We start from the raw sequence: 10,678 nt of genomic DNA on the forward strand, positions 1-10,678 counted from the left end.
GATGGGAAACAATATGCATGATGTAAATCCAAGCATGTAAATACTGCCCCCACCCCCACCCCCAATTCTATTTTCTGAAAAAGTGTTGGAAGAAAAACGTAAAAATGCAACTGTTGTCTCAATCGTGAGATTTTGGGTAACTTGACTTTTCCCCTCTATGTTTTCTGGATTTTCCAGGCTTTCTACAATGAACAAAGTTGTAATTTGTGCACATACTCATTCATTCAACACCTTAATTAAATGCATCCTAGGCTGCTGGCACTGTTCCAGGCACCAATTTTAAAAGCCTATAAACATTCTGTTTGTGGTTGCAAGCGTTGGCAACAGACGGTCGGAATTGCAACCTGGTCCTAGGGCTCAGCCCCTACTCTCTCTGTGCCTTATTTTCCTCAAGGATAAAGTGATGGGGACTTAGATTTGGTGCACTGGTCCAGATGCCTCTTTGGAACATCCACTTCCCACAGGGCAGTGATATGTGCAAATTTGAGCTCTGCGGCTGATTGCGGATCCAGGGAGGCAACAGTGATGGCTCAGGTACTGGCATCCTGTGGCAGCCATTGAGGGGGAATGAGCCAGTGGATGGAAGTGCTCCATCTAAGTCTCTCCTTCTTCTGCCCTTCAAATCAATAACAGCAAATAAATAAATAAAATAAGAAAACAACCGTGAACACTAACACCCGTGGCCCGGCACACTTAACAGTGCAATGGGCGGGTTTTGCAGTCTGTGTATTTGATCCTAGTGCTAGGGTATGTGAATAGAAAAACTCACAGAAATGGCAAAGCCAAGGAGGATTTTACTGGCCCCTTTGCCCGAGCGTGCGGCTCCAGGGATCCCACCCACACCCCTTCCCCATGGCTACCCAGGAGGCAGGTCTGGTCCACTGCTGGAGACGGGAGAATGAGTCATTCGCCTTCAGTCAGTCGGAGCCTGGAAGGAGCAACGCTCAAGGTGGCCGAGTGAGCGGGAAGGGGCCGCTTTGTTTTCCTGATGTTACTGCAGACCCTGTCGAGCCAAGCGACCCCGCAGCCTTGGCCAGGGCCCCCGGGCGAGGCCTCCCAGCAGGCGGCCGCGCGGCCTGGAATCCTCGGCAAATCATCCAGGCCGCCCGGACCATGAAATCCAGCCAGACCCCAAAACGGTGACCCCGAAGCCCCAGCGACCTGGGAAGCCCTCTGGGTAGCTGGCTTCCATTTGGGGTCCAGCGTGGCCACGCAGGAATGCCAAACATCCCCGCGCCTGGCAGCCACAAGGCCACCAGGTGTTCCGGGGCCGGCTCCGGGACTGGGGTGGGGGAGGGGTTTCTGCCCTCGGCCCCGCCCCTCGCGGAAGCCCTCCCCCATCCTCCCAGCTCTCTTACTCTTGGGTTTCTTCTGCTGCTGCTCTGCCGGTTTGGGGCTCTCCCTGGGGGCTGGGGAGACGGATGGAGGCCCATCTCTTTGGGGGTATCATTTCTTAGGGAAATGGTTGGGCTAATTGGGGACAGGTGTCCCCAGGTGCTAACACGCGGCTCCCACTGGAGAAGTGGGTGCAAAGTGAAACCACATGGGCTACTTACAAATAAGTGAGGTGCGAGGCGCTGGCCCAGGGACCTTCTCGCTCCTTCTCCCGCCCCGCCCCTCTCCCTGCAGCCAGGCGTGGTGGTGGGGGGAAGCTCCCGGCTCACACTTCCCGTGGTATGGTTGTGGTTTCCGCGCTGCGCTTTGCTTGGCGGAGAAGAGCCAAGGGCAGAAAAAGTTGCTTTGAGCCTGTTCGCAGCCCAGGCCTTGACATTGGGCTAGGCACGGGGGAGCTGGGGCCCAGAGAGGAGCTGAGACAGAGAGCGGAAGGGGGTGCTTGGAGAAGGGGCCCCAGACCTGGGGCTGCTTGCATTGGGACACCTGCAGAATCTCTGCGTACATACCTGAGGAACCTATTTGACCAGTGGGTATGGGGCGTTGGGAGAAAATGAATGCCAACATTTTCAAGCTATCAAACCCCCTATGGGTATCCAATTCCACTCTGCATATCCTATACCAGAAAGGTTTCTTGGGTGGTGTTGTGATGCAGCGGGTTAAGCTGCGACATGCGACACCAGCATCCCGTGGGAGCACCGGTTGGAGTCCCGGTGCTGTTCCACTTCTGATTCGGCCCCCTGCCAGTGTGCCTGGGAAAGCAGCAGAGGAGGGCCCAAGCACTTGGACCCTTGCACATGGGAGACCTGGGAATGGCTCCTGGCTTTGGATTGGCCCAGCTCTGGCCATTGCAGCCATCTGGGGAGTGAACCAGCAAATGGAAGACCTTTCTGTCTCTCCCTCTCATTGTCTGTAATGGTACCTCTCAAATAAATAAAAATCTTTAAAAAAAAAAAAAAGAAGAAGAAGACGACCTGAGTTTGAGACTTATTTGTGCCCTGAACTATTGTCTGCACCTTGCTAAGTCACTTGGCTCCACCGGGCTTTACCTTGCGTCTCAGGAAGCCACCAGACGCTGTTGGTTGCCTGCTGAACATCTCACCCTTCTCTTTGCTCTCCTGCTCTGAGGCTGAGGAAGCCAGGTCTTCCCTTTCTGAGGCTTCCTTGCAGTGATGAGAGGCCATCTGACCTGGTTCTGGCCAGCAGGATAGAGGGAAGTCAGGAGCACTCGGAAAACCTGCTCCCTCTTCAGAAAAGGAGTGAGGTTCCAGAAAAGCTACTGCCCCACTCACTCCTTTCCTTGTTCTGTGAGGCATGAGCATAGGAGGATGTGATTCCTGGAGCTGGAGTGGCTGTTTTGTGGTTATGAGGTGAGACATGGTTGACACTAGGGGAGCTTAGACTTTAAGTCTGCATAGCGGAGAGATGGGGTGAGCAGGATCCTTAATGACGGTATTGAGCTACTGATTCAACCCTGGTACCACAACCTCAACACTTCTCACCCTAGGGCTTTATTGCTGAAGCAATTCTTAGGTGCTCCAACACTTGCACTCAAACATACCTTGATGCGTTAACACCCTAGAGTTCTGTGATCTGTCTGATGCTTTTATAGATGATAATTAAAGAACAAAAGCTGCTGCAATGGGGCTCTGTGTGCAACATTGCCTTAAATTCTTGTTGTGGGACTATGAGTTCCCATTACTCCCTTACACTGATTTAACTTCCCGTTCCGCTCAGCTCCCTGGAGAAGTTTGGGATCATGATGCTGAGTTCGTCATCAGCTCACTGAGACCAGAGCTCCTGAAGTCTGCGAATGGCATCATGCACTTCCCGGAGACAGGGCCCCTAGCTGGCATGCCCAGCTCTCTCTCCTGCCTCCAGTCCATCTGTGGACCCCGTCTGCTCTGCCCTTCACTTCTTTCCCGTTATCAATTCTCGTTGTCCCACTGCAGTCAGTTCTCATTGCCCGGACGCTGTGGTTTTGGTCAGCACTTCTCCCAGACAGATTAGGGCCCTGGCCTCAGGGTGGGGCTCCTTGACTCCAGACTCCGCCCACAGATCCCCATTCCACTCTGCAGTCAGAGACAGCTTTGGAAATACAGTTACGATGAGATCACTACCCTGCTTAAAACTCCCCCTGCCTGCTACTGCCAGCGGAAGGAAGTTCACGGAGCTGTAGAGGGCTTGGAGGGCCCCCAACCTGACCCTGCCTGCATCCCCATCTCCCTCTCTCCTGGGCTCTCCTGCAGACAATCAGAATTACTTCTTATCTCCTAAATGTGTCCTGTGAGCTATCATTTTTCCACTTTGCAAAGTCCAATCCTTGTGGAGCTGACACTGTTTGCTGGCCGCTTCCTCCCTGGGTTGCCTCCTGCTCACTTTTTGGCACAGGTGCCTCTGCCTACAGAAAGCCTCTACTCTGCCTGGGCACTGGGCAGGTGTCCTTGCTCTGGCCTTTTGTTCCCTGTGCACCTGCATTTCATGGCTGCCAACATCAAAAACCCATCTCAAATCGGCACGGTGGGACCTATTGAGGGGTGAGTGGCATTGCTTTTCCTCATGTGTCTACTTCATCATCTTTCCTTGCTTCCTCCACGTGGCCTGAGATGTCCTCACTCACAGTTTGTGGAATGCTTGGCACAGAGTTTTTGCCCTTGGAGAGGGACTGACTGCCTCAGTTCCAGCTTGAACAAATTCTGGGGATGAAATCTTCAAGGGCAGGGGCTGGTGGGGGTGGGGATGGGGTGCACAGAGATGTGTTACATGGGGACACAGCAGTTCTTGCCTGCACTAGATGTCAGGGGAATGGGAAGAGGTTTCCCCCAAAGGAGCGTCAGTCCCCAGGTGGGCTGGCAGAGGTGCCAGTAGACCCTAGGAGGTGTGCACTGATGTCCTGTGGCTGGCACCCAGCAGAACCTTCCAGGTGAGGAGAGCCTCCTCCTGAAGAGAGAGGCTGGGATGGGAAAGCCCCCTCACATGCTTTCACCCAGCCCCACTCCTGCCCACCACTGCCCAGCTGCCTCCTAGTGCTTTGGGGAGGCCTCTCAGGGCCTGGGAAGAAAAGCCGCATCCTGGGGAGCCAGGAACACAGAAGGATTCACTTTGCATAGGGGCAGGGACATCAGAGGAGAAAGGAACCCGAAAGAAGGAGGGAGAGGAACAGCTTGGCTCCTGGGGCTCCTCCTCAGGCCAGCAGCTTCCCTGCCCTCCTTTTCCTCTTGGTCTCGTCACCCTCAGCTTTGCCTACCAGAGAAGGGGGAGAAGCGAGTGAAGACCCCCCACACCCAAGGAGCTCCCGTGGGCTTCCGTCCTACAGAAATTCCTTCTGCTCCGTGGAGCACCTGCTTGACACTAAGCCTTACCAAGCTGCTTCCCTCGCCCAGGAGGGCTGCGGTGCTGCTTCCCCTGCTCGCCTGTTGGTCCCTCTTCTTCCAGGAAGCCTTGCTATGCGAGCTTCTGCCTTCTTGGGTCGCATGGCATGGAGTCCCCACCTTGGCCTGTTCACCTGTCTGCCTGCCTCGCTTTGTCCCGTGTCCCTTGAGAGTAGGACCTGTACCTTTGCTCTTGCTCTCTTCAGTCTCTTCACCAAGTTCAGGGGCTGGCCCATGGCTGACAGATGACTGAGGTGGGAGAGTAATGCGGTAGAGTCTCAGTTCATACTGTGGATTGTGGCAGTCAGCTTCAGCCGACACTGTGCACCAAGTGCTTTCTCTCATGGGATTCTTGCCGCCTCAGCAGGGTGAGGAGCATTCTCTGATTGCTTGTGGCCTGTGGATGAAGAAGCAGAGGCCCAGAGTGGTGCTGTATCCTGGGTCAGATGGCTAGGACTCCAGCAAAGCAGGGTTTGAATGCTGGTCCTCTGGGGCTGCTTGCTGCACTGAGGACTGGGATAAGAAGGAGAGGGTGGAGGGTGACGAGGAAGGGAGGGAAATCTAACTTGAGAAGGAAGAAGGATGAGGGCGGGAGGAAGAGAATGGGAGGGGAATGAGGGGGGCACAGAGGGCGTGGGGGAGCAGGGAGCGTTCCCAGGCCTGCCCCGTGGGCATCGCCTTGCCACACGTTGTCACCTGTGCAGTAGCAGGAGCACACCCAGGGAGCTGCTTGCTGGGCTCTGGAGGGGCTCTGTCAGTAGGCTCTGAGAGCCCCCTCTCCTCCCCAGCCCCCACCCACACAGCGGGTGCCTGCTGGACACGCTCTGTGGGAGGCTGGCTGGCGTTTCTCCTTGGCCAGCCGGACCTCTGTCTGAATGGCAGCTGGACAGGGCTTCTGGAGCTTCCCAACTGCTCTTGCAGAACAAAGACCTGGTCCTGCTAACCCTGCATACAATTAGTGTGAAGAGCCAGACAGAGGCAGTGCCACACCCCCACTGGCCTGGCTAGGACCCTCTATCCTGGAGCTTTAGGGAGTGGGGAGAGGAAGATCCTGGGGCACCCTCTCCAGTGGGCAGGACTCTCTCTTCTTGGTCCTTTGCTAAACTGGGAATGGGGTCCTTCACTGAGCCATTTCGTTTCCTTTTTCAAATTTAATTAATTAGATAATTAATTTGAGAGACAGACAGGGAAGGAGAATGCTCCCATTTACTGCTCCCCTCTCCCAAATGCCCACAACAGTCTGGGCTGTGCTGGGAATTCAACCTGGGTCTACCATGTGAACGGCAGGGACCCAAGTCCTTGAGCCATCACCACTGCCTCCCATGCTATACATTAGCAAGAAGCTGGACTCAGGAATTATTTTTTTAAGATTTATTTGTTTATTTGAAAAAGCTATAGAGAGTGAGAATGAGTGAGCCAGCGAGAGAGAGAGAGAGAGAGAGAAAGAGAGAGAGAGAGAGAGAGAGATCTTCCATCAGCTGGTTCATTCCCTAGATGGTCACAATGGCCAGTACTGGGGCAAGTTGAAGCCAGGAGCCAGGAGCTTCTTCTAGGTCTCCCACATGGGTGGCAGGGGCACAAATACTTGGATCAGCCTCTGCTGCTTTCCCAAGCCATTAGCAAGGAGCTGGATTGGAAGTGGAGTAGCTGGGATATGATCCAGTACCCATTTGGGATGCCGGCGTCACAGGAGGTGGCTTTACCCGCTATGCCACAATGCTCTTATGTGGTACACAGACATCTTATGTCTTAACCTCTAGGCCAGACAGTAGCCCCCAGAGCCATTTCTTTGTGTTAAGGCATTGAGCTCTCCGTCACCCCACCCCCGCTTCTCCGAGTCCATTGGATGGGTGCTGCCTACGTTCTCTGTGCCAGTCACTGCTGCAGAAAACTTGTGCAGCGAGATCTCTACCTCTAAGCCATCTGCTGTTCAGTGGGGTGATGCTCAAGGAAATGTGAAGGGCTTGGGCATCTGCCATGTGGATCGTAGTTTCCTGGAAGAATGGAGACAGGTAAAGTTCACTGATCACTCATTAAGTGTAGCTGAGTCTACTGTGCATTTACCAGAGCTAGCCTAGTTTACATACATTTCTTTAATCTCACTGGGTGTTGCTCTTGTTCCCATTTTACAGATAAGAACACTGAGGTTAAGACAGAGTGGTAGTTGTCCTGAGATACCACATAGCCTGTTCTCTTTCCAGACTTGCTCTTGCTGTTCATCGGTGGCTGAGGGCGTGGCACTAGGTCCGCATGACCTTGAGTGTTATTCCCGAGCACGGAGTGCACAGGCACTGACTCCACTAAGAAAATAATTCTTTGGTCAGCTAAACCTGGCAGAGCTGGCTTTTCTACAGTTAAGTAAGTTTCCTTCCTGTGGGTTCCTCAGGGTCTTTGATATGTATACATTGTTTAAAGATTTACTTATTTGGAAGGCAGAGTTACAGAGAGATGGGGAGAGACAAGGAGGGAGATAGAGAGACCTGCCATCCACTGTTCACTCCCCAAATGGCTGGGAGCTCGCCAGCGAAGGGCAGTTATCATCAAGGCACAGGTGGGAGACTACGTCACAGGTCCACGAGAGAACTCACACACAGAAGTCAGGTCTCACCCAGGCCTCTGAGTCTATGCCTGCCACGGAGAGTGGAGACTGGTGCCCATGGCAGGCGAGCAGTTTCAAGTGCGCTGGGTAGCCAGCCACTAAACACAGAGCACCTGTGCCAACGGGGTAACTCCGGAGGGCCCTGGATGGGGCGCTGGGTACAAGGGGGTGGGGCTTGGGAGGAAAGCAGGATTAAGCAGAGAGGAGTAGATTCCAGCAAATTCTCTTAGGATCAAGATGGATAGTCAAAGATGCCCAAATAGCTGGTGACACCTGACTTCTGGGTGTGCCTGTGAGGGTAGCATTTGCATCAATGGACTGAGTAAGGAAGACCTGCCCTTGCTGACGTGAGCTGGCAGGGTCCAGTCTGTTGAGGGCCTGCATAGAACAAAATAGTTCAGGAAGGAGGAACTTGTTTGTTCTCTTCTGGAGCTGGGATATCCACCTTCCCCCGCCCTTGGACCTCAGTACTGCTGGTCCCTGAGTCTTTGGACTACAGGACTTAACACTAGTATTGCCTGCGAATGACTCACAGCCCTGGGCTCCCCGCTTCTTCGGCTCACAGCAGCATCCTGTGAGGTGGTTTCTATACTCCAGCCTCGTCTTTATCCTGTTGTTTCATTGTTTCTTGTGAACCCCACTGATAAGGCTGGTTAAGTGATCCTAGGAGGAGAAATTGAAGGGCAGCTGTATGACTTCCTGCACTGAACTCTTCTCAGCCCCAGCCCTGAGCTCTTCCTCCAGGGGCAGAGATGGAGCGGTGCTCCTTGAGGCAAGTTCCACGGGACACGTGAGCCAGAGCTGCTCAGCATGGCCTGCAGCCTGGGAGCAGATGCTAGGAGCTCAATGGAGAACCTGAGAGCAAGTGTTTGGAGATGTAGAGCAATTTCCCACTGCCGTGGTGAGCGTGCCTAGCATCAGGAAGCTCATCTCAATGATCTACGTATTGATAATTTAGGTATTGTGGGGCGTGATGTTGGGAGACTGGGTTGTACGTGCCGTGAGTTGTGTACCTGTCACACACAGTGGGGTGATGCTGGTCCTTCCCAGTTGGTGGCTGCAAGCGTTTAGGACCTACAGGGTTATCAGGTAGACTGAGTCTGGTTGTCCCAGTGCACTGCTGGGAGAACTGGAGTCGGGTGTGTTGCAAGTTGTGTTTGTTTGCATTTGTTCCATGACTGGCTCTGGATTGCTAAGTTGCAGGTTGCCAGCTAGGGCCCCACAGTGTTGGCTTGGCCTGCAGATGTTGGTTCCCATAGTGTTTTGAGAAATTTGAATTGGATGTCAACCATTTTCACATGGAAAGGAGATGCTGGCTCTCTGGGTTTCCCTGGCAAGCCCAGCCCCTACTCCTGTTTGCCTGCAGCTCGCTTCTGCTGAGCAGTGCCTTCCCACCAGATGGGCCGCGTGCCTATGTCCCACCAGCCCCTGCTGATCTCTGCTCTAGCCTGTTGCTCTGATTTACACAGCCAGCCTTGCCTCCTTAGCCTTTTTTGACTTGTCTGATTTAGGTCAATTCAGTTTAATTCATCAAAATGCTCTCCTCAGGTGTCTGTTATGTAAGAAATGATTCTTATTTTAAAACCCAGCAATAGTTATGGTCTATGGATGATGCAAAGAAAGTCGTAGCATATGTGAATGCATCAGAAAGTTCATGGGAAAAGGAATTAAAAGGTAAATTTATTTTGGTGCAAGGAAATTTGGAATCCATGCACAGGCTTTTCATAATATACATGTCTCATGAACTTTCTGAAGACCCCCTTCTCCCCTTAGTCTCCCTTGCAAAAAAGCACGTAGCCTCAGCAGGAGGCAGGTTGTAGACATGGGATGCAGCTAGAGTTCTGAGCAAGAAGGCATGTAGTTAGACCAAAAGATACTTCAGGGAAGGTGTCACTCAGTGGTGCACATTGTTGTGAATGTGTACAGCACTGCATCTTCACACAGCCTTCTCATACTCAGTGGTTGCTCTGATGACACTGTGGAGATGGGCAGAGTGAGCCTTGGAAGTAGTCTGGAGGACACACAGGCCAAGCAGGGTCTTGACCAGGTCCCCCATCTAGGATGGAGTGGAAGTCAGGCCTCTGTGCTCCGAACTAGTGCTCTTTCAAGCCAGCAGGCAGCATCCAGGAGGGTTGACCAGCTGCCTAGGGGTGGATCCTATGGCAGAGAAAGATGGCTCAATGTGATCAGAGACAGTGGCTCAATGATGATTTCAACATGGAAGAACAATCCTGCCAGGCATAACTCATCACAGGGCGAGTGGTTCACAAATGGCCGCACCCAGTGGTGTCATCAGCTAGGGGATGGGTTCTCAGTTTCAATCCAGGGCATGCCTTGGTTAAGGAGGTTGAGGAAAGCTCTTTGGCTTTGGCCCTTTTCCTGGGAGTTGAAGCCATGGGTGTCTGGATGATTGGGTGGGAGTCTTTGCTGGTGACATTCCAGGTTTCTAAATTTACAGGAATCAGGACAGTGAATGCAGTGGGTGCTGAGCACCTGAAAAGAAGCAGCAGGACTTGGGGGGGGGGGCGGGGCGGGCAATTCTCAAGGGAGCCGTCTCTTCTCTTCTAGCCTATGTTTTGTGACTCCATGTTGGAGCAGCTCCCTGAGTCAGCCTTCTGAGTCCATTCGGAAATGACCAACTGGCTGGTGCTTCCTCTGGGCTCAGTGAGCTCAGGGAAGTCATGTTCCAGAGACTTCTGTACTGGCTTCAAGGCGGAGAGCTCTTGCAGCCAGTCACAGTCAGAGCAGGAATGGAAAAGAGGAGAGGATGACCTAGCTAGCAAACTATGTCATGTCTTGAGTGTCTGTTACAAGTGACTCTTCTTGTAAGCATAGATGGTCTCACTTCAATTTCAAATAAACCCATTGAGGATGGTGTTAATATCTCTATTTCGTAGTCAAGGAAATGAAGCTTCGGAGACATTACATATCTTGCCCCAAGACAGACACCAGGATATGAATAGCAGGTTGATTCCAAGGCTATCATCCTGTAAACCATGCTGGGTCCCCTGACTAATGCTGGAGGTTCAAGAGCATATGTTACCTTGATCCATTTTCTCTTCCACCCAGGTGACACATGGCTGTAGACACAAATGTACAACCTCTGCCCATAAGCAGATAAGCACTGCATGTAGCAAATTACCATTAGACTGCAACATTGATCCCATTATACATCTGTAGCCCTTATGTTTGTGTTTGAAATGGTCTGTAGGAGTGAAGATGAGCAGGAAAGGAAATAATTACAAGTTATCTGAATAAAATCTGCAACAAATTACCTGTAAAACTATAACTATCCAAACAGGATGACATTCACTTT

Source organism: Lepus europaeus, chromosome 1 (genome assembly GCF_033115175.1).
Source record: "Lepus europaeus isolate LE1 chromosome 1, mLepTim1.pri, whole genome shotgun sequence".
Classification (NCBI taxonomy): domain Eukaryota; kingdom Metazoa; phylum Chordata; class Mammalia; order Lagomorpha; family Leporidae; genus Lepus; species Lepus europaeus.